At 44.0% G+C, this 23,259-nt stretch overlaps 1 protein-coding gene across 1 annotated transcript in view; it reads right to left on the minus strand.

Annotated features, from left to right (window-relative positions):
• WDR43 (WD repeat domain 43) overlaps positions 1-23,259 on the minus strand; it is a 1,886,673-nt gene that overhangs the window by 1,832,459 nt on the left and 30,955 nt on the right. The gene's annotated exons all lie outside the window — the stretch shown is intronic.

Below are 23,259 nucleotides of genomic sequence, written 5' to 3' on the forward strand. Positions count from 1 at the left end.
TCAGATTTGGAAAGAAATGAGCATATGAATTTGGCAAATAAATTACTTCTGGATGGATATTCAGCAGCATATTTGTGGTAAGAGGCTATTGGCTAGTCAGGAGGATTCCGCTTGCATGTATACATATTCCATTAAAACTACCATTATGGCGCTTAAGAAAAACTTTGTAGAAATAATCGGCTTTCAAAAAGGATTACTACTTATAATTGGGAGGCAGGAACTTGGATTTGCAAGAGTGAGGGAGTATCAGTGAAGTCTACAAGAGGAAAATATACTGAAAGAGGGTAGAGGTCTTAAAGTTCTGAAAATATCTGGCATAGAAAATGCAAATTCGGTAGTAGGAACTTAGAATTTACATATACCCCAAGGTGCAATAACTAGGTTAGCCTGCCTAGAAATTAAATTACATAGGAAGGTGCATTTAATTGAACGCTCAGATCATGCACAGACAAAAACTAAGAAAAGCAGAAAAATGAGAGGGGGAATGTTTGTGGGGTGAGGGCAAAAAGTATTAACTTAAAGATTAGAAAACTCAGTTTCTAACAGGAAATGATATCAAGATATCACGAATATGGACAAAGAAGACTTCCAAGATGGCTGCACACCGAGTAACAGCTTAATTTCAGTTCTCCCAGTGAAAACAAACTCAGAAGAGCGTCAGTAAACTCATATTTTTGGGGGGTAATTTTCAGTAACTGGCTAGTAAGTGCACTGTCTGGGTGCCAGCAAAAAAAAGAAATTCAGAGAACCTGAAAGAAAATCCCAAAAGGTGAGGGGAAAAAACACCAACTGGGAAGAATTCTGCAGCTGCTCAGCAAAAAACATTGCAAGCTCTAGCTCTGGTAAAAGACAGACATGATTTCCAATAACCTAGAGGGAAAACAAAATCAAGCGTACTCAGAGCCGATTGAGTACTTCAACTCAAATAAAAGGCTGAACAAATAAATGGAAGAACAGATATTCAGATGAGGTGATAAAACTACAAAAAACAGAGGTTAAAATAAACAAAAGGCTGGCTAAATACAAGACTGCTCAGAAAGAGAGGTTTCAAAAAATAACAGAATTAGAGGACAAAGCAAGAGGAGAAAAAAACAAAATTTTCTGCTGTACTACAGAAGCTGGAAGGAACAGACTGCATTAAATTTTAATAAAGCACAAATAACCAACTGGACTGCTATTCCACAGCAGGAGCTGTTAATTGAAAGGGCACAAAGTGTACGCTCCAAACCTTGCCACAAGAAAACAACCTATACCTTGACACATCATGTTTATCCTCCAAACTAGGTCATGAGAAAGCAACCTAGACCTTGATGCAATCCTACCAGGAGGAGTTGATTATGACAAAACTGTGTCAGAAGGACAAAGTACTAAAAGTGGAGACCGCGCATTTATAGAAAATGATTACTCACTAAATTCACTCCTTTTCTGCCTGTTGTATATTCCACTATAAACAGAGAATGTCAAGAAGCATAGCATGATATTCAAACTACTGTGACCAGCAATCTTCAGAATATTCTTTCCCGAAGGGACAAAATCATTTTTCATGCAGAACATGTTAAGTAGGAAATACAACAGTTTGTCCATCAAAAAGTGAGCTGTGAAACACAAGATTCTGCTTCTTGTTCTTCTGGTAATAAAGGCCACAATGTCTGTGCCACTGAAACCTTTTCCAATGAAAATGCTTAAGACAGAAAAAAAAAAGCACAAGAACCGATTAGAAAACCAGAAAGCACTTTGGAAGTGTAGCAGAGACTGGATTTGGGAGATGGAGATAAACGGGAATAAAATCAGCAACTCAAATTTACAAATGTGGGATTACAAAGCATTAAATTATATCTGTGAAATATGACAGAACAAGAAAACTTGGAAATATTGGACTCTTAACTTTGTTAAACCTGTTGGGGACTCTAAAGCATACTTCATGTCATTAATGCTCGGAAGAACACAAACGAAAGAGGAGGGAGAGAGAAAAAAAAAAGAGTTAACCAATTACAACAAAAGTTTGTTTTAAACAGTAGTATTTTTATAATGCATGACATAATCTGCATGCTACAAAGTAAAAGTTCTCAGTTATTTTTAACTGTAATTGGGATACTTAAGTATAACAGGTGCCCCTGTTTTCCCTTTACTACTCCAATTTTAAGACAAGTAAGCACTACAACATACAAGTCTTAAGAGAAAGGAAATAAAGAACAAATAACAATACTTTCCTCTAACTAAATAAATGCTTATAAAAGCAACTCTACATCTGGTTCTCACGTCTCCATGGCGAGAATCCAATAAAGAGCAATACAAACAGAAAACTACTTTCTTTCAATGGCTAGGAAATGTTTTTTTTGAAAGTATTGCACTGTTCTTCCAATCTGGGAGAGCAATAAGACATGACAAAAAACAACACTTAGGCTGTACCAGGTTAACACAAGTCAGTAAGTGTGACAGTTTCCATTAGGTTCCTAGGTGTGTACTAGGCTAACGGCCTTGGGGTCTTTTACAAGCCTAGCCATGGGATTACCCTGGCATCATGCCACCCAACCTTAATTCCCTGTGCCCAATGAAGTTATTTCTGGGGTGAATTTTCTATTTCCCATCCACTCATCAAGATTTCCGTTGAAGAGCGTCAGCGAGGTACTCTTCTTGACATGTATGGGAAGTCTATTCCATAGCATGGGCAGTCTCTGGGTTATGAATCTGTCCATCCAGTACATCCTGTTGATTGTGGTAATGAGGTTGAGTTCTCTGGAGCGTGTGGTGCAGAGGGGCTGGTATTTCTTTAAATGCATTTCTAACAGAGCTGGGTCAGACATGGCTTTGTAAGTCAAGCAGAGATCACCTCCAAGAGGATAGTTGGGAGTTTTTTTGAGTCTGTCCATATAGGACAAATGTATAGGATACTCTTTGTGAGATACTTCTGCGGCCTCTCCAGTTTCTGCAGATGTCTAGTGAGGTACATGCCAAATGGGGCAATGTACTCTATGACTGGCCTAATAAGGGAAGAATAGAGGGAGACCATGACCTCATTCTTCTCGGATGCAAAACCCTTGGCAATGAAGTGCCACATAGGACTTTCTGATCACCACATTGCCACTGTCAGAGAGAGTTTGCTGTCAACCGGTGTTCCCAGATCTCTTATAAATGCCTTCTGTGTTCAGTGGACTACCATGAATGTGGTAAATTCATGGGAACAGAGTTTTCCCCAAAGGGGATGACGACATTTTTTGGCATTGAGCTTAAGGCCATGGTTCCGACACCAGTTGTTGGTCTCAGTGAGGCCATTCTGCAGGATGTCAACATCACCTGCAATTAATAGCTCCCAACTTGCAATCATCTGCAAACCTTGTCAGCCAGAGTCCCTTCGTGTTGGCCTGGACTTCAGAGTAGAAGACACCAAACAGGAGAGGACGCAGGACCAGACCCTGGGGGACTCCACTCGTGACTAGTCAGCAGTCTTGAGTCAGCTACTTCACACTGTGGGTTCTTTGAGCCAGTTTGCAACCCACCTAGTGATATAGGGGTTGATGCCTAGCTTAGTGAGTTTTTCTAGGATTCCCGAGTGGGGAATGGTACCAAAGGCCTTGGCCAGATCAAGGTAGGCTGTATGAACCACCATGCCTTCATCCACAGCTCTGGTGACTAACTCAAAGAAGTTGATCAAGTTGAGCAGGCATGATCTACCCTTCACAAAATACAAAACTGTGTAGGATCCAGAGTTTGGAGATGCCCTATATCCTCGTTTATTAGGTCCATGATGATGGATTCCATACCTTTGCATATCACACTCGTCTGGTTAGTGAGGCGATAGCTCCCAGGGTTTGTAGTATTTCCTCCTTTGGCGAGAGGGATGACTGTAGCAGTGCGCCATTCAGAAGTGACAAGGCATGAGGTGAGGCTGTGATTGAACAGGGCACACAGGTGAGGTGCCAGTTCACTCTGCAGCTCATGTAAAACACAGCCAGAGATACTGTCTGGTCCCATAGAAGCAGTATTATTGGCCTTGGACAGTGCTGTTTTAACCTGTGCAGCAGTAATACTGGGTGCCTGGTAATCTACCGGTATTGTGATTGGTACTTTCGGGGGGGGGGCACAAAGTCGGCACCGCCTTTACTATCTGCTGCAATTCTTTTTCATAGCTAGCTTTAGAGGATTTGAGGAGGGATCTTAACTTTTTGTTGAGGCTGATAAGGGAGTTTTTCCCCGTCTTGGGACTTCACCTTATTCCGCACCAGTTTCCTCCTCCTGTTGTAGATTTGATTTATGGCAGAGGACCATCAGACTGGCTTTTCTTTTGGGGGGGGGGGGACATGTTGGTTCTATTGGGTATGGCGAGATCCATGCATCTGTGTACGTGTTCGTACAGTGCACTAGTGTATGATTTCAGCAGTCATGCAACTATTCTTTATTTGCATGGGTGCCGTGAAGTTAGCCACCTCTGTTTTTAGGAGCCCAAAGTAAGCTTTGGAGAAGTTTTTCATGGTGGTTACCTTTGCAGGGTGGGGGTGGATTTCCAAGGGGATTAGTTTGTGGTCGATCTAACCAGGGAGGAGCAGACTACTGCTATAGAGCAATGGTCACCCATTTTAGTAATGACCAGGTCAAGGATGTTGCTACATCTAGTGGGGGTAAGAATGAGCTAGTCCAGGGCAATGGAATTAATGAACTCCAGGAAACATTGGGCAAGTGTATTGCTACACGAGTAATTTTCCCACTTAATGGAGGGGTAGTTGAAGTTGCCTAGTATGTGTGTGTTAGGTTGGACCCCAATATTCTCCAGAGTGCTTACGAACGTGCGAGTCTTGGGACATGGTGGGGGACCTATAGCAAGCTACGACCCGAATCACCGTCTTGCCCAATGTTGGCTGCACCTGAAGTATCTCTGATGCATTATGTTGGCTAGCAGTCTGGAGGTCTGTACATCCTTTATGAATATGGAAACACCACCGCTTTTGGGGCTTCGGTCCAAGTTCTGGGGCCGAAAGGTATGGAATGAGTTACAGCCCGATAGTTCAGGGGTGCTTTCTGCTGCCTTGAACCAGGTCTCTGTTACAGCCCAAATGTCGATGTTCTCCATTTAAAAAAAAAAAGAGTGCTTCAAGCGAGTGCATTTTGAGATTTATACTTCTAGCGCTTAGCAGCATTACCCTCAGATTGCATTTGTTTGTAGCCATTACAGTGGTAATTAGGTCTTTGAAACACCACCTAAAAAAGGCACTACAGGGGTGGCAAGAGCCTTGGCCATTATCCAGAAGCTCATGGGTGACAGATGCAGGCCATCTCTGGCAAAGCATCAAAATCTCATCCCAGGCAGACAGATACTGGATCCCCTTAGAATGACACCAGAAACTTAGCCAACTGTTGAAATCAATCATTTTCTGCTTGTCCTGTGGTATCACTCTGGGTGATGGTAGGATGCTGCTTAGGCTAGCGTCATACCCACCTGGGCTACATAATCAGAGAGCTCCTCCAGGTCTCTTTTCATGTAGTCCAGGGAGGTACATCTCAGGTCATTCACACCCAAATGTGCAATGACAGTCATATTTGTACCAGTTATTGAGGGACCTGAGCGTGTGCGTTATATGGTGGATCCTGGGACCTGACAGGCAGCTGTTACCTTCTCCTTATTCAACCTAGTGAGTGGGGCATCAGTGTGCCTCACTACCGAGTCATCTATGACTAATGTGTTGGGCATGCTATTTTGCCTTATGGGCTTAGGTTGAGTGGCACACTGTCTAGGAGAGTTGTGTGTCTCATGATTAAGTGTTGGGGTGGTTGAGTGCGTTTCTGCCTTGGAGGTCTCTGCTGTTTGGGTAGATTTTACTGACAGCCTCCGCGAAGGTGGGTGTGTGGTTTATGTTTTTATGTGAAGGCAGTGCTGGTGTCTGTTCTGGAGGGCTGTGTGTGTTCCATATGGTGCGTTGCAAATGCTGACCTTCTCCTCTTGACCAGCTATTCCGGTCTTGGCTAGAAAGTGCATGGCTTCCAATTTGGATATACAAGTGCATCTCTCGCAAATCAGAGTGTTGGGAGGTAAGAGGAGAGGGTTGTCTGTTGTCTGTATACATGAAGCAGTTGCTACATTGCCTCAGGATGCCCAATTCACCAGGTTAGTAGGAGAAAGCATAGAGAACTGACCCTTTAGACATGCCTGGAGGGGTGGGCATTAAGTAGTACTGGACCTGTTTCCTTGTAGAACGCTTAGTGCTGATAGCAAAAAGTGCTACAAGAAGTCTGGTAAAGTGCTAGACTAATAAGCTAGTAAAAGTGCTGGAGAGGAGATAACTAGCAGACCGAAGGGAAAAATTGAAGAGCAGACTTTGGCACCGCTCAGCAGCTTACAAACCAATAGTCCTGGATACAGCAAGTCTGTATCTGGACTAAACTATTTACAGGAAAGGTGGGGAACTTCAATACATAAAGATGTACAACAGCTTTGTGTGTTCGTATTAAGTTAATAAGTTTGGGGTGTACTGGAAATGTATTAGTTTTTCTGTTTGAGGGCTTTCAATAAAAACAAATTTTTTTTTTTTTTGGAAGACACAACATAGGCTCAAATGGATATCACAAAAAACTGTATAAAACATCCCTGTATAAAAGACAGACCAACTTGCCAAACAACTGTATGCATGCAACACAAACTGCAACCAGATACTTAAAAAAAAAAAGTGGGGGGGGGAGCCTATAACAAGAAATATAGCAAGAGATCTTGTACAGATACTAGGAATAGTTTGGAAATTTTATGAAAGTCTGCATAAAAGCAGAGAAATGTGGAAATCAAGAAAAGGTACAAGTTGAAAATTTTATGGAAGAAACAAATATGACAAGGTTAGAGACACAGAAGGCTCAAATACCAACAGTTAGGACAGGAGGAGAAGAGATAAAATGGTGATGTATAACCAATCCAAAGGAAAGTCCCCAGGAATAGATGATATTCCTGTGGAAGCCTGGCAGCTAAAAGGGAAAACAATGAAAATACTGTTAAACCTTCCAGATACTTAAGAGAAGCATCAACATCTTGGAAGAAAGTGATGGTGGCTATAATACCTGAAGAGGGTTAAGACCCATCAGATCCAGTTTCACGTATGCTCATTTCAATCCTAAACCATGACTATAAAATGCAAGTTTACAATGGATAAAAGAATGGCAAACGTGAAGCCAAAATTGCTAGACATGGATCAATGTGGGAGGCAAACATCTAACATTAAACAGAACATGGATGGTCAACAGTGGATGACCCACAGGGAAGCAGAAGCAAGAGGGAGTGCATAAATACTTGGGAATGGATAAAGAATCAGCAATAAAACATGAACAAATGCAAATGAATCTCAGTAAGAAATCCTTTGGAAGACTTGAAATCCTTTGGAAGACTTGAAATTAATCCGGAGAACAACACTGACATCTAGGAACAAGATCCAAGCTATAAATCAATTTGCTGTTCCTGTCCTAACTTATAGTTTTGGAGTGACTGACTGGCCCCAAAAAGTGTTGGCTAGACTGGATATTAAAATAGGCAGGACGCTTCATGCTCAACAAATGATAAATCAGTATATACCAATATTATATATTCCCCGTTCCGAAGGAGGGATGGGCCTCCTTGAAATTGATTACATGTATAGATCTGCAATCATGGGACTCCACACATATACTGACCTCACAAGATCCAAATGTAGTGAAAGTTTTGAAACATGAGGAGAATAAATCTAAGATGACGTCTCTGCTTAATTTATTTAGCAGAAGCACAATAAACAAACAGGAATGGAAATCAAACCAGAAGTGGATAAAATCCAAGCAGCAACTGAATGTGACAAAAAACAAAAGGAAGAAAATAAGGTGAGGGTCCAGATGAGAAGGCAAGAAATGTGGAAAAAAACAAATATAGTTGCAAGTACAGAAAACTTCTGGAAGAGCCTCATGATGATCAAGAACGAATGCAGGAATAGTTAAGGAGAGGCAAATTCAAACCAAGAAATGAAAGGTTAATATTGGCAGCCCAAGGTAGTGGGCTACGTACATGCTGGTTTATAAAGTCCATTGAACACATGGGAGAAACAGACAAATGTAGGTTTTGTAAAACTAAACTGGACAGTGGCACACACCTTGCTGCTGGTTGCGACGCACTAATGGCAGAGAGACTGTATACTGAAAGGCATAATGATGTGGCAAGACTGTTACACTGGAGATTGATCACGTTTAGGGTAGATGCAGATTGTAATTCCATTGATTTAGTATGTCTAGCAGTATGCCAGCTATGTTTCAGTTTTTACGTGGATAAACAAATAGTTTAGGGACCCTCTGTAGGACATTTCTACAGGCTCTCAAAAATAATGCTTTATCAAAACAGGTCCAAAATGGGATGACGCATAATTTTAAATTTATGGTGATACGGAAATTGCATAATGATAGAGGGGGTGACATTGAGAATTTGACTGAGGCCAATGAAGTCAGATGGATGTTAAGGCTAAGAGCTGACACAGGTCGAGGCCTTAATGAGAAGACCTCTCAAACCTTTTTTAAAATTTAGCCCCCGGATTCACGAATCCTCCGTGTAAGACTAAATAAGTCTTACTCGGAGGCTGCAGTTGAACGGTATGACGTCAGCGTGCCATGAATATTCATGAGGGCACACTGACTCAACCGTAAGTCTAACACAGACCGTGTAGGAAAGCAGGGGGCGTGTGACTGCCGAGCAGTCTAAATGTCTATGCCCCTGCAAAGGTTCGAAAAGTAAAATGAAAACACACAAGAGAGAGTCCGCTCAAATGTGCTTGCATCCAACACCACACTCCCTGACATTGTAAACCCCCATCACAGTTATAAAAAGTAAAACATTAATTTTATTTTTTTTAAATTCCCGAAATAGCTGCCCATATTTGCGCGTGTGTGCGTGGGTGTGCCCATTGATTTAGCTCCAGTTAGCAATTCCAACATGGAAGAGCATAAGAAAGTTTATGCAAATAACACCAAATAGCAATAGCGTAATGGCAGATCGTTCGCACAAAGAGGAGGCATTCACGGTTCGAGTCCCACCACTCCCGTTCTTATTTATGTTTTAAATCAGTATATGAAATAATACCCGACATATATGATTAAAATATTAGTAAAAAGCAGTAAAATGGCGTATTTATCAGTGAACGAAATATATTTTTTTAAAGGATCCTGATATATAATTGCCCGCAGTTAACCAGTGCTTTACCCAGCGCAATAGAGTTGCCCATAGTTAAACAGCGCTGTACCCAGTGCAATAGAGGTGCCCATAGCTAAATAGCACTTTAACCAGCGCAATCTGTTTGTACGGACGTGCGCACCGTGCCAACCAGGGCACCGTAGGGCAACGTGGAGCAAAGTTGCTTAAACACAGCCACACCCCTTAGCCTGTCTGGACAGTATTAAAATAAAATGAATGACAAGGTTCGAACCCAGGACACTGTGCACCATAATCAAAGTAGTGAACCACTAAGCCATGACAGCTTAGGAGAAATGTCAGCCGGGAATTTTCAAAAACGGCCAATCAAAAAAAAAAAAGTGCAGGAAATGTGGCATATTTAAGCCCCATAGGCGGGAATACTCGCCATAGCTGATTGTAGCTCACATCTGCAGTTAGAATGAATGGTGCTGGAGAGGGTACACGCTTCCGAGCGCAACGTTGGGGCATCGAGGAGTCGAAATACATGGTTTGGCTCTTTGTCCACCATCATGTGTCAAGACTCCTGCAGGGCCAGTTCCAAGGGATGGATTACAAGGCAGAGGCTTGGAAATGGTTAGCTCATGACCTCACTAGTGTCACAGGCATTCCTCGGACTGGTGAGCAGGTCCGTCACCACCATGCAGACCTGAAGAGATAAAAGCAGGACCGCCTGAACCAATGGATACAGGAGGCCCATGGGATGCAAGATGCCCCACAACTGAGTAGGTAGCCATGGAAATGCAGTATGTAAGAATTGATAATTGATTCTGTATAATGGATAGGTATGTCTCTATATCCCTTCAACAGCTGCAGGTGACCGTGCTGCGAATCATCAAGCCTATGCAGATAGGCTGCGCCACCAGGCAGGTTAGTGATTATTCTGCATGTATTGTTATATAAAATAGGAGAAAGCATGAAAGAAAGTGTTGTAGTCCAATAATACAGCCATAAAATGCCCTGAATAAGTCCTCTGCATGTACTGTCATATAAAAAAGTCAGAGAGCCAGAAAAAGAGAGTGTAGTAACCCATTAAGAAAGGTAAAATATGTCCGGAATAATATCTCTGCAGGTACTGTCATAAAATAAGTGAGCGAGCCTGAAAGAGTGTTCTAACCTATTAATAAAGGTATAAAATGTCTTGAATATGTCTTCCATATGCACTGTTATAGCAAATAAAGGAGCGAGCCTGTGGAAAAGTGTGTAATGTAATTAATAAAGGTATAAAACCCACAGTGTGTCCATGTCACTTACTTTGAAATGTTGTTGTACCTTTGCATTATACAAATAGCACTGTTTTAGTAAGCGCTGGCAACCCAGAGTTGTGCAGTCCCATCTAAAGTGGGTGATGGAAGTGCTAGTAACTGTGAAGCATATATGCATTCCTCAACAGTCAGTTACTGGCTGGCATGCATAAGTAAATCTGGCACACAAGTAGCATGTTAATTTGTTCCTCAGAAATGTGTGTCCGCTTCAAGAAATGCAGGGTTCTGTACAAATTGAAGTGAAAATGTCATGTGAAAACATCCATATATGTAGATAAAGAAATATAAATGAAATCAAGAAATATGTAGCAGTAACATCTGCATCTTGGACAGTTAGTATGTCAGATATAGGTCAGGTATATATTGAACTAGACAAACCCATTACACAACCTAATGCATGTTGGCAAGTGTAATAATACATGTAGGTGATATACACTTGCAGTCACTAGGAATGTAGTGTAGACTAAAAGTACTTATTAGATGTTAATTGAGGTTTCTTTCTACACCCTACTGTATGTGCATAAACCATGCAATTCCACACCTCAATGGGCATGTGTAATCTCAAATATTTGTTGGGACACATGTCCTATTGTTCTATAAATGTTTGCATTCACTTTGATGCATGTGACCTGTTCAAACACCACAATCATGGTGGCCTGTTGCTACCAATCATCCCTGCATGCGGTTGGAATATCCACTGTCATTCAATATATGCATGTGTTATGCTTGCTGTTCAACTGTTGGAACCTTGGTGTGTTGGGTTAATGGGAATATTACTGCATGCTGTTAAAACTAATCTGGAATGCTGTTTATGTTGTAATTAAACACACCTAATCAAAGAACGTATGGGAAGGCCGGTCCCAGAGGACCCACCTGCCCCTCCTCGGCTGGCGAGTGCACCTGGCACCAGCAGGTCCGGTGCCCAGCCCGGGCTCACCTCCTCCGTTGGTCCTGTGCCACCTTCGGGTGAAGCGCTGCACGGGATGGGGCTCGTCCCCCCAGTGCAAGCGTGGGTGGAGAAGGGCCATCTGTCACCCTTCGAAGGGTCCGGGCTGTGGTGTGTAGTGAGATCCAGCGCTCAGTCGCTGATCCCCTCTGTCAGCTCGAGGCGAGAGTGGCGCATCTCACGGGTGAGCCTGCCCATCCTATGCAGCCCCCAGCACAGCCACCCTCGGGGCTGTGAAGGTGCAGTGGTGACTGCCCATGGGTGGGGATCTCAGTTCCACTGTTACCATCTGTGGGCTCATGGGCTTGCGATTTCCAAACATCCGTCCCCGTCAACTGTGTTCACCCACCCATGTGTCATACACCACCCCTGTATGCGTCTTGTCTCGTCTGTTAACCTCCCCAACCTACCTCCCCAAACATACCTACTTCCTCTCTACCTCACTTTCCACTCTCACCTGGAGAAAAAAAAAAAAGGGGCAATCTATACCCACAAAAAATTATGCCCCATACATAGCTGCCCATTTCGCACACATGTCCGCTGGACATGTAAACTGATATTATAATTGGCAGTACAACATACTTTGTTGTCCTCACCCCTCTCCCAGGGGTGGAAGGTTTCAAATATCAGTCCAAATTTATTGCATATGCACAACTGTTGCTGGTAAAGAAATGGGCAGCTATGGACCTTCCCCTACACCCATCCTGCACATCCAGTACTTGTTTACCTATTGTCTGTCCCTCTGTGCCCCCTTTCTCACTTTCCTATCTCCCCATTTTCTTTTCTTTAAAAGAAATTAGTACGAGGGTTAGTGGGAATAAGCACTTTTAAGCGGCAGTAACCGGCTTTGAGATAGTGTGCGCATGTGTGTGCTTAGCTAAGCGTCGCGCAAACCCACTTACAACTGCTTAAAATTGGTCACTATGTCAGGGCCCTTGTTCTGCTCAGCAGCAAAAGAAAAAACCTCTACCAGGCTCGAACCCCAGATCATTGACACAATAGACTGCATGAATTACCACTAAGACACAGCAGATATACAAATAACTTGGTGCTGAAATAAATATATCATGCATTACAATGAGGGAATGGAAATGGAAATTAGGAATGGCATAACACAAATCCTGTTCTGTTGGCCTTTACCAGCAGTTGTTGTGGAATTGCATGACATGACTGTGAAGAGAGAACCAGCCATTCTAGCAGGGAATAATGTTACAGTAGCACCTTACAAACACCACACAGCATCAGACCAGGATAAACACTGGCAAAGTTGAATAGGGCAGAGGCCAGACTCCACAACTGTGACTGCTTTATAGGGATGTCCCTGGTTTGTAAACAAATTTTAGCTGTGCCCCTCTGAATTACTCTGAAAAGTACTAACATTAGGCAAAAAAGTGGGGAATCACACTTAATGAATAATGTCAATAGGTGAGAGTAGACACTGCTTGCACGTCAGAAAAGGTGTAGTAATACATATGTTCAGATTCCCAAGAAAGTCTCAACTGCAATATGTCTAATATATTGCAGGTGTATCTCATTTATATGTACCTTTCACTGAGGCCGTTCAAATATATACCCGAGAGTATCTGAGGCCTGGCAGAGGCAGAAACACACAGGCATATCAGCATTCCTGCTGTTACACACTCTGCAAATAGCTTTGGAAGGAGTTCCACAAGCATGCCCTTGTGTAGGAGTATAACACAGAAATATCACAGGATGTAGCCATGTACTGCTAGCGACCAGCAGTGACAATGCCACTGTGCCAGTGCTGAAAAGACTGGTGTGGTGCACAAAGAATAGGCTAACCTCTAGTTACCATCTGGATATGTCCACAGGTGGGAGCTACGCAGACAGACTACTTGCCTTGATGGACTAACAGGTACACAGCAACCCTGTATGTTCAGCAAGATAAACCTCACACAATAATAAAAAATGCTCTTTGCAGGTCTGCACCCCTACACAAAGGTATGACATACCTGTGTATTCAGGCAAAAACAAGGGTGTAGGTAGGCACTCAGTACTGAAATATGTCCAGCTGTGTTGAGCAGCCTGTGCTAATGTCAACACAAACAAACCACAAAAACTGTTAAAGAAGCGAGTACCTTAATTACAGTATAGCAGTTCACAAACAGTGCATGTGCCACAGGAATACATTGCAATAACCACATTTGTATGGCAGTTAATTGTCTAATTCAGAAAGAAAGTACATACACCCATGTATCCTGTATTGGCATTTGGAGGGGTGAGTACATGTCTACACCGAGAAGTGTGTACTGGAAACAGCAACATTCAGGTTTGAGTACAACATGCATATCACTGGCTACAACCTTAGCTCAAGACATATACCAACCTTCTGAATGACACAACGGTGTCCAGAGCAAACAAGCATGGGCCCCCACCTTGGAAAGCTGAAAGGGCTACGCCTACCTAACCTAGCATTTTATAGCAGTGGGCTGCAATCACAGTGAGTACTGCAAATCACCACACAGCAGGCTGCATGCAATTACTGAATGGTGGGCAGCAATTGGTGCAGATGCTGTCACATGCACATGTGCAGATACCTAGAAAAGCAGGCTGTACCTGCTGTCCACACATGCAATAATATCACTGCAGGAACAGGGAGATAGACAGCGAGAGAGAGACAGAGACACAGACAAGAGAGACAGAGAAAACCCAAAGCAACAAAACAGCAACAACAAAACAGTAACAGACAGAGCAGGGAAAACAAAGGAAAGGTAAGGTATGCAACTCACATGTACCGGCATGTATTAGATGTTCCTGAAGAGTACTCTACACTGCAAATCATCCATATGTGGCAGCAGTACGTATCTATCTGTATCTGCACATGTGCCTATGGCAAGGGACATACTACAACTGTTGGTGAAGGGTGGACACATATGTCGTTGAAGGGTATGTGCATATATCTATGTAGGTCGTAGTGTGAGGCATAGAAAGCAGCATGCAGTGCTGATAAGTCATGTGGTGGTTAAACGCTCTGGGACTGATTTGTCAGATCTGCTGTGTTACAGCCAGTGAGGCCTGCTAAAGCTACATGGGCTGATGACACCAAAATGCATTCTGCACAACACTGTGCAATATAATCACATAACTGTACATCCCACAACTGTCGCATAAGTGATATCCCCACCATGAAAGTGTGTATGTATGTATGTATGTATGTATGTATGTATATATGTATATATATATATATATATATATATATATATATATATATATATATATATATATACACACACACATATAGAGAGTCAGACACTGGGTCATATGTACTGCAACAGGTGTGTGGTGACCAAGGCATGGACTGTAGACAAGTGTCGATACTGCAGTGCCATTCCACCTTTCCAAAACACTGTACCCATTAACTACCACATAGATAGGGATCTACCCAACACTGAATGTGTGATAAGGGAACATGGGACACAGGTGGACAGTAGCCTCCCCTTTGATAAAGACAGTGCCACACTATACTTGTAATCTATGTGGTGTGTGTCATCTAGGGAAATATAGGTCAGTGTTCCCCTCTACTCATCACAATGCCCCGTGTGGTATGTACCTCACATGGCAACTACAGCAAGTGGAAAGGTCACAGACATACCTCACAAAGCGAAATACTGACCTCAAACAGATGCCCTATGCAGACTGACTCACAAAACCACAGCTAGACTGTATTGCATAACGCCCACACAGAGGTGACCTCTGCCGGACATACAGAGGTATGTCAGACCGATAGCTGTGTGACAACCACCATGGCAACATATCACAATCCCTCCAGGCTACATGCTCTAGGGGCCCTAAACCTGGTCAGCTCACTAACAGCACATGCTGGAGGGATAGGTTCCTATCTAAGAGATATGCCATACTCTGGAATATATCACCTAGCAATAGCAAACAAGGCTCCTCATTAGCAGTGGTCATAAATACCCCTGAGGATTGTTTGGGAGATTGGTAATACACCCCAGGAATCCCCTCTGTGGTTCTTTTTGACAGGGGCAAGTGAAATCAAAGTACATGCAGGGCAAAGACCAGGGTAGCATATGGCTAGGCTGCTGTAAGCCCTAGGGCCAATAGCATATCACCTACCTATGACACTATGCACTCACATGTACTCAATGCAATACCTGCTATGTGAGCTTGAATAAGTGTAATGCTGAATGTGTGCAAGGTCTGTAAAGGTGCGATAACGTAGTGTGAAGTTGTATCTGACATGGTAGTGTCTATCCTAGCTGCGAGGCCAGCAAAAGATGTGTATGTTATTGTTAGGCAGACATAGTAGTACGGCATATTATGCGACGTAGTTCCTTGTTGACTACTGTGGTGTCCCATTGTTGGCTAAAGCAATACATGTATGCTTAGTGAGTAGTACTGCTGGTGAATCCAACTCCCATATGAACTGTAGTACTACCTGAAGCTGTAGGCCTAAACAGCACAGTATGGTGTGTGTTCACATTGCTTGGAAACACTGTCTTGTGCGTTTCCTGTAGTCTGCACAGAGGACATAACTCGGGCATAAGGGTTTGTAAGTAGTCGCACACAGTACTGTATGGTACACAGGTAATCTCATCTGTGTTGGCATACAGTGGTGTGTTGCAGGTTTGTCTGATGTGTCTGTAATTATGCCTGTGCCATGGCCGCAATCATGTGTGTGTTACAGGCTATACGTGTGTATCTAGCAACATTCTCTGTTACAGCAATATGGCACCTATATTAACAACTGTGCACATATGTTAGGCAGGGCTATGGCATCAACGACTAGGGTGGTTTACTGGTACTACTGTAACAGTACTTTACATTCACTGCAATGGATGACATCTTTGCTCGTGCATTAGTGTGATATATACCCCTGTGGCGAGGTTGTGCATTGCGTCACAGTGTGCCGGGTACTGTTGTATAGTGGTTTGATATATAGTGTGTGCCAGGCACTGTTAGTCAGTTGTGGCCTGAGAACCAATATGTGGTATTGAACGTGTGTATCCTCTGACAAACAATGATATATATGGCAGTGAAGTGATATCTGTGGTTAAGGGTATAAAGTGTGCCACAGGACTCACTCACACATAATTCATTTTTCTTTCAGCTTAATGGCCCACCAATGTAACCCTTATTACACAGCAGCAGAGGAAGAGGAGATCCAGCAAAGCCTGGTGCAGCACTACACACCGCTGTTTTCCAGAAGTGGCCAGCAACAGCATGAGCGGACAGCACTGTGGCAAGATCTTGTTCGTCGGATAAATGACATAGGCATGCATAACCGGACATATGAGCAGGTATGCCATCACTGCAGTGATTTAATTAAGACATGTCCAGCAGCGTGCGTCTGATATCCATAGACAACAGCTTGCCACAGGTGGTGGGGTGGCCATTCATCCCCCCTCACCAGAGTGGAGGAGCTGCTCCTAAGCATGGTGGCTCCAGGACAACAGCACTAACTCCCACAGATATGTGTTGTCATGGAGGCCGGAGCCACCCAGCATGTTCACATGGAGCGTGCAGGTAACATGCACCATCTGTAGACTACAGTTACCTGTATTGTTAGATATCTACGTGAGATGTGTACTGTGTGTTTAGCAGTTGTGCAAAATACTGATATTTGGAATATTATCTGTACACCTGTGAGTGTTGACTGTTGTTCTACTGTAGTTTAGCAAACCCACAATAGCAATGCCACAGTTGTGGCCACTGACAAACACTCATATTCTCGTAAGTCCCTCTGGTGTGACAGCATGGCAGATGATCCATGCTGGTGAGTGCGGTATAACTGCAATGTTGGTAATGAAATGTGCATGTCATAGATGAGGTGTAGGCCATGTACACGTAACACCTATGCATAATGCATGCTTGCTATAAGACGTTGCACAGCTCAGTAATGTCGTAGCTGCCTCAATGACATGCAATACACAGAGCAGATAGTTGTGGCAACACCGTACTGCACATTGGACAGGCATAGTTGCTACAGCTGTAAACATAACACATTTATCATACGCAGTACACAAAAACATGCTATATATGGCGTTACCACACACCTGCTGCAAGGTCACACTTCAGTATCCCACGTCATCCACACACACGATATACTTCAGGGGTAGAGGTCTATCATGGGGCTGTGCAACACTCCAACACAACAGTCATGTTAGGGAATGCTCCCTATTGGGCACCTCACACACCCATGTACAAAGTGGCTGTGTAATTGTGAACATAGCCACGGCACTGCAGTTCAGGTACAGCATGCTAGGCGGTGGTCTGTCACACATTAGTAGCCGTGAGTGACCACATGATGATGGCTTATGGTACTACATCCCATCCAGTTACAATGACCACAGTACTAGACATAGCAGTCATTGCTTTGCACCTCAATGTTGTGTGCACAAACATATGCACAGCATTTTGTGTGCGCTTACATATGCCAGTATACATACTATACATAGCAGTCGCCATCTGTACAAAGTGACACATATGTCCTGGAATGCTATTGGGTGTATAGGTCACATGACAAACATTGGATGTGTGTGGTGTTTAATGTTGCAGTCATGTAGCATGCCTGAGCCTACTATTACCTGCTACGGACACAGACACTACAATCAGACATGGAAATCTGTGTGTCACACAGATAACACATGCAGCCATGGTATGTATACCTGTGAGTGATGGTGCACAGGACATTGCAGAGCTGATAATACTTGCACAGCAATGTTGTGTCCATGTACACAGCAATGTTGTGTCCATGTACACACAGTGTTCCAGGGTGTAGTCAATCACTGAACTACACACATGCATCAAAGCCATGTATACTGTCATTAAATAGGGCCGTCTACACTTGCACTGCATGGTCTTGAGCAACACATTCTGCAGGCTGGCACGTGTGAGGTGACCATTTGCCTTGTGATACTGTCACCCACCCTCACCCACTATTGACTATGTGTTGGATTGCTGGTGTGTGTGTGTGTGTGTGTGTGTGTGTGTGTGTGTGTGTGCGCGCGTGTGTATCTACTGTAGTGAGGAGTGTGTGTGTGTGCATGTGTGCTAACATCATGTACAGATTGTAAAGTGTATTTCCTGTCTCTCTCTCAGGTGCTGAGTTTGGGGTGGCTGAATGCAGCAGGGAACCTTAAGTCACTGCCACAAATAGTGGAGATGACGAGACATGTAATGTGGTACAGGCAGGTTTGACAGGGTCTGTCGTTGGTCCACCAATTGACAGTACACAGCATTCCACCCCATCTATGCGCACAGTCATACTGCCAATACATCCCTCACCACCAATGGCCTTAGCCGAGGGACATCATACAGTTGGCATTGACCAGGATAGTGTGGTACCCATGGCACGAATCCCCTCACAGCAGCCATACCCGGATTCCTGGAATGGTACCTCATAGGCAGATGTCCAGGGGTTCTCAGGGAAGCACCGCTAGTCGTATTGCTCCTGGCAGACATTCCCTCACAGGTCTTACAACAGAGTATGTTCCAGGCTGTAATGCAGGCACAGGCACGTATGGAACGGTACAGCAGACAGGGACTAAGGGCGCAGAGGGCCCATTCCACCACTATCAATGACAGCATCCATGACCTTGCCGGTGCCATCCGGAATTAGACCAAGGTCATTCATAGACGTTGGGGGGAGACATTAGATGCCTTCCACAATGTGTTTGCCATGAGCCAGGACCGTGCGGGACAGTTGAAACGTCGATGCGGACGCATGCCAGCAACATCAACAGCTGGCAGTCGGACGGCCCACAGATCACAGCTGCTCCCGTAGTGGCAATAGCAGCCCCAGCATGGCCTGTTGATTGACCGTCCTAGTAGACCACGTGCACGTGGCTCTGGCCAGTCCCAGCAGGGACATGGGTCCACTTGACATACCTCTGCCTTTGATGACAGTACCCAGTCAGGGTTGGTACCAGATACTGTCCGTAGCACCCCTGCCAAGCACATGTACTGTGTCCATGGCCGGAGACAGTGATCTGTACAGCCTGGCAGGTACAGTCTGTGGCTGTCCCACAAACTCCTGTGTATGGCAGCCACATGGTGGAGCTGTGTGCATGCAGACACACACATTAACAGAACTAAGGCTCACACATACATTACATCAACATTGGCCCATGCTGTACTGTTGTCCCTCACACACGTCGACTGGATGGGTCAATGTCGGGCTCTGGCAAACAAACAACACACCCTGTGCATATGACATCTGTGCCACCACCTGTCATCTGCAACACTGATGCAGGAACAGGTTAACATGGTGCTGATGCACAGGGTGACATAACAGTGTAGCAATATTAGCAAGTTGTCAACAGGAAAGTGTAATGATATCCTTGTAGGTATATCTGAGCAGGCATGATGCATCAAAGCTCCGATTGTCAATGTAGCATTGTTTACACCAGTGTTAGGTCCGAGTATGTATTGTCCGCCCATGTCCCACTTGGCTGAAGTGTATATAGTGTTACCAGCATGTGTTAGTGAGTGGACAGTATGTGTGTGATGTGTGCAGTACAGATTAGCAGGTGTACATCTGTGAACATGGTGGGTGCGCACTGTCTGCCTATATGTGCATAGTTGACACATGGGACGTGTAACATACCCTGTTTTACACATGGTTAACATCTCATAGTATCTCTCAATTGCCAGCATGCATTCTACTACAGATATGTACTAACAAGAGTACGTGTGTATGACATGGGTTGACACTATGCTGTGGGTGATACTGTTCATATCTGTCAATGTTTTGCATTCTGGTAGTATACACAAACTCAACAGCATGACTTTAACCAATCATTAGATGATGTCCTGACAACTGACACACAGTTGTAGGGAACTCAGTAACAGTTAGATCCTGCCAGTACTATAACAGTAACCAGTGGCATTGACCGCCACCCGTTCCTGGGACCACACCTGTTTGGCATATAGGCCTCTTAGGTACATGCAAACATACTAGGGATATGTCCATCCACATCTGGAAATGCATGCATTGGCCTATAATGCATTCTCTGGATGGGGGACACATCCTACAAAAGGGTATCATACAGACAGATACCTGTTGTCCGACATGCTGTATTGCACTAAGCCGACTATGGCATAGTCATCCACATTTACTATACATACTATCCCGACAGTACCACATAGGTGGTAGCCCCCAACATGTATGTTTGGTACCAATGTGTACATACAGCCACGTGTTATGTCATCTGTCCCTTGGTATCCACATATCCATAAGTATTGTGGAGTCCCTCGGTGTATCACATAAGACATTAGGGGCCTGAATGCATATCAACAAGGCTGTCGTACACCTATAATGACTGTCCATTATTGCCAGTCGCTGTTGTGTATGAACATGCCTGCAATATACCCCAGGCATGTACCCTCACTCACACTATAGTAACTGTCATGGGTGTGTGTGGCACAGATGACCTTGGCCACAGATTACAGTGGCCTGCCTTGTCACATACATACATACATGACTGACCTACAATCTGAGAAGGAGCGGCACAATCTGTCAAAGGAAACAAATTTATTCATGTAGTATGCAGACTTCACACCTATGTACTAATTGAGGTCACATGTACATATATTTATTTGCCACACAGATACCTGTGTGCAAAGCAAATACTGTTTTAATCCTGCTATGTCATACCATAGCAAAAGCAAAACCCACACCGCATTGACCAACAGTGTCTCACACACACTCAGCAATTGCAGGTTTCAAACCCCTACCTATGTTATGATACTACAGAGACATGCATTAACACTGTGCACTATATGCTTTACTGGGTGTTTTGTTTTCTCCTGCTATATTTGTAGGATGCTGACAGACTTTCCAAAGAGGAATGTACCTCTTTTAATTTGTTTTCCCAGTCTCCAAAAAGGGCACTCCTCTCAAAGGAAATCACACACACACACACTCAGCAATGGCAGGATTCAAACCCCTACCTAACTATGTTATGATACTAGAGAGATACGCATTAACACGACCAGTTATATGCCTTACTGGGTGGTTTCTTTTCTCCCACTATATTTGTAGGATGCTGACATAATCAGACTGGACATGGTAATGTGAGTACACTTTGTTTTATGCAATCCCAGGAATGACCTATGTGGGTCGGCAGGTGTCAACAGCTTGAACAGGACCACATAATTCTTAGCTTGTGTGATCTGTGGACAAATTGACATTCCTTCATATGTCAACACATATTTATGCACAGATTGTTGGTTTTGTGGATAAATGTGTCTGGGATGTTGATAAAAGGCTATTCAAAGTCTATGTGAGACATGTGTAGCTCCGTTCAGTGATGCATGTCCTGGGTGGCTGCCTTGCAAACAGTCTAGCATGTTTGGGAACCATGATCTGCACATGAACGTACCACAGTTGGTAGGGTTGTGTGTTTGTCAGCTTCCAATAGCTCTGTTTATGACCTTCAACCATGATGGACTCCATGGCCTAGCAGATCAGACTTCAATGGCTTACTGGACCATACTTCCCATGGTGTGTTGTGCAACAACACTTGTGGGGAGTGCCATATGTTGCTGTAACACATTAAACGGTTCCAGATCCTGTGGAGAGGGTGAGGCTCAGACTGTTCAGGTGCAGGGTCTGTTTGTTCTGTAGTTCATTCATGACACATATAGGGAAACAATGCAATCCAATTGCTGCCATGCTTTCAGCTTTGGGGGGGGGGGTGCTGTTCACCCATTCTACATGTGATATCTCCTGGTATGATGATAGGGACTTTCGTCAGTGGGAGGTGGGTATGTATATATGGGCCTGTTTGACAGGATGTCGGCATTGTCAGTCAGGTACAGTTGGCCCTGACTCAGGAAATATACGAGTGTACACTGCTATTTATGACATAGCTGAAGGAGGTGTAATGATTACGTCTGGACTCCTTCGCAGCTACTCTTTACAAAACACAGACAAGCCTGAGCACTAATCCCAGTTATACTCTTTTACACACTTAACACTCTGAAGACTGATCACAAAGGATCAGTAGGGTATATCATAATATCCTGGCATGTCCAGGAGTCGGTTTCGTGTGTACTCTCCAGTCCAGCTGGTGAATATTCTGATTTTGACACAATGTCACAACTGCCTCATGTTCACAGACAACCCTCTCCTCCTCCCAACAAACTCAGATATTTGTGAGAGATGCAACTATACAGACATACAGGAGGCTGAGCTCTCTCGAACCATGACTGGCACAGTCTATTGGGTGGTGAAGGTAACCACACACATCGCACATCAGTCTCACATAAACCTATAGCGACAGCAATCAAACCACATTATCAAACAAACATACTCAGAGGCTCTAAATAAAACTCTGCCTAAGCAGCAGAGACCTCCAAAGCAGACACAAACAAATGCTACCCCACTACAATACCCACATCTCGCATATTGTCAGTGTGCCACACAGTCACTGCCCTTCGGGCTAAACAACACACCTAATACACTTGTAATATGTGACACATTGTCAGACACATTGACGACCCACTCACCAGGTCGAACAAGGGGATGGTCACTTTGAGCTGTCAGGAGCCAGGATCCGCCACATAACACATGCACTCAGGTCACTCCAAAGCAAGTACAGAAATGGCTCCATCATTGTCCATGCTGGTGCGTAAAACCTCAAGACGCTCCTCCCTGGACCACGACATAATAGAGGAACTCTGATCATGTAGCCCAGGCCAGTATGACCCTGACCTTGTGTAGCATCTTACACTCACCAAGTATGATGTCACAGTATACAGACAAACTTATCACGTTTAACAGTTGGCTAACATATTGGTGTCATTCAAAGGGGATCCAGTGTCTGTCAGCCTGGGGTGACCTGCTCAACATGCCACGTAGCTTCGCTATGGACAGCTTGCACCTGTCT

The sequence above is a fragment of the Protopterus annectens genome, chromosome 1.part2 (genome assembly GCF_019279795.1).
Source record: "Protopterus annectens isolate FY-2018-M chromosome 1.part2, PAN1.0, whole genome shotgun sequence".
Classification (NCBI taxonomy): domain Eukaryota; kingdom Metazoa; phylum Chordata; order Ceratodontiformes; family Protopteridae; genus Protopterus; species Protopterus annectens.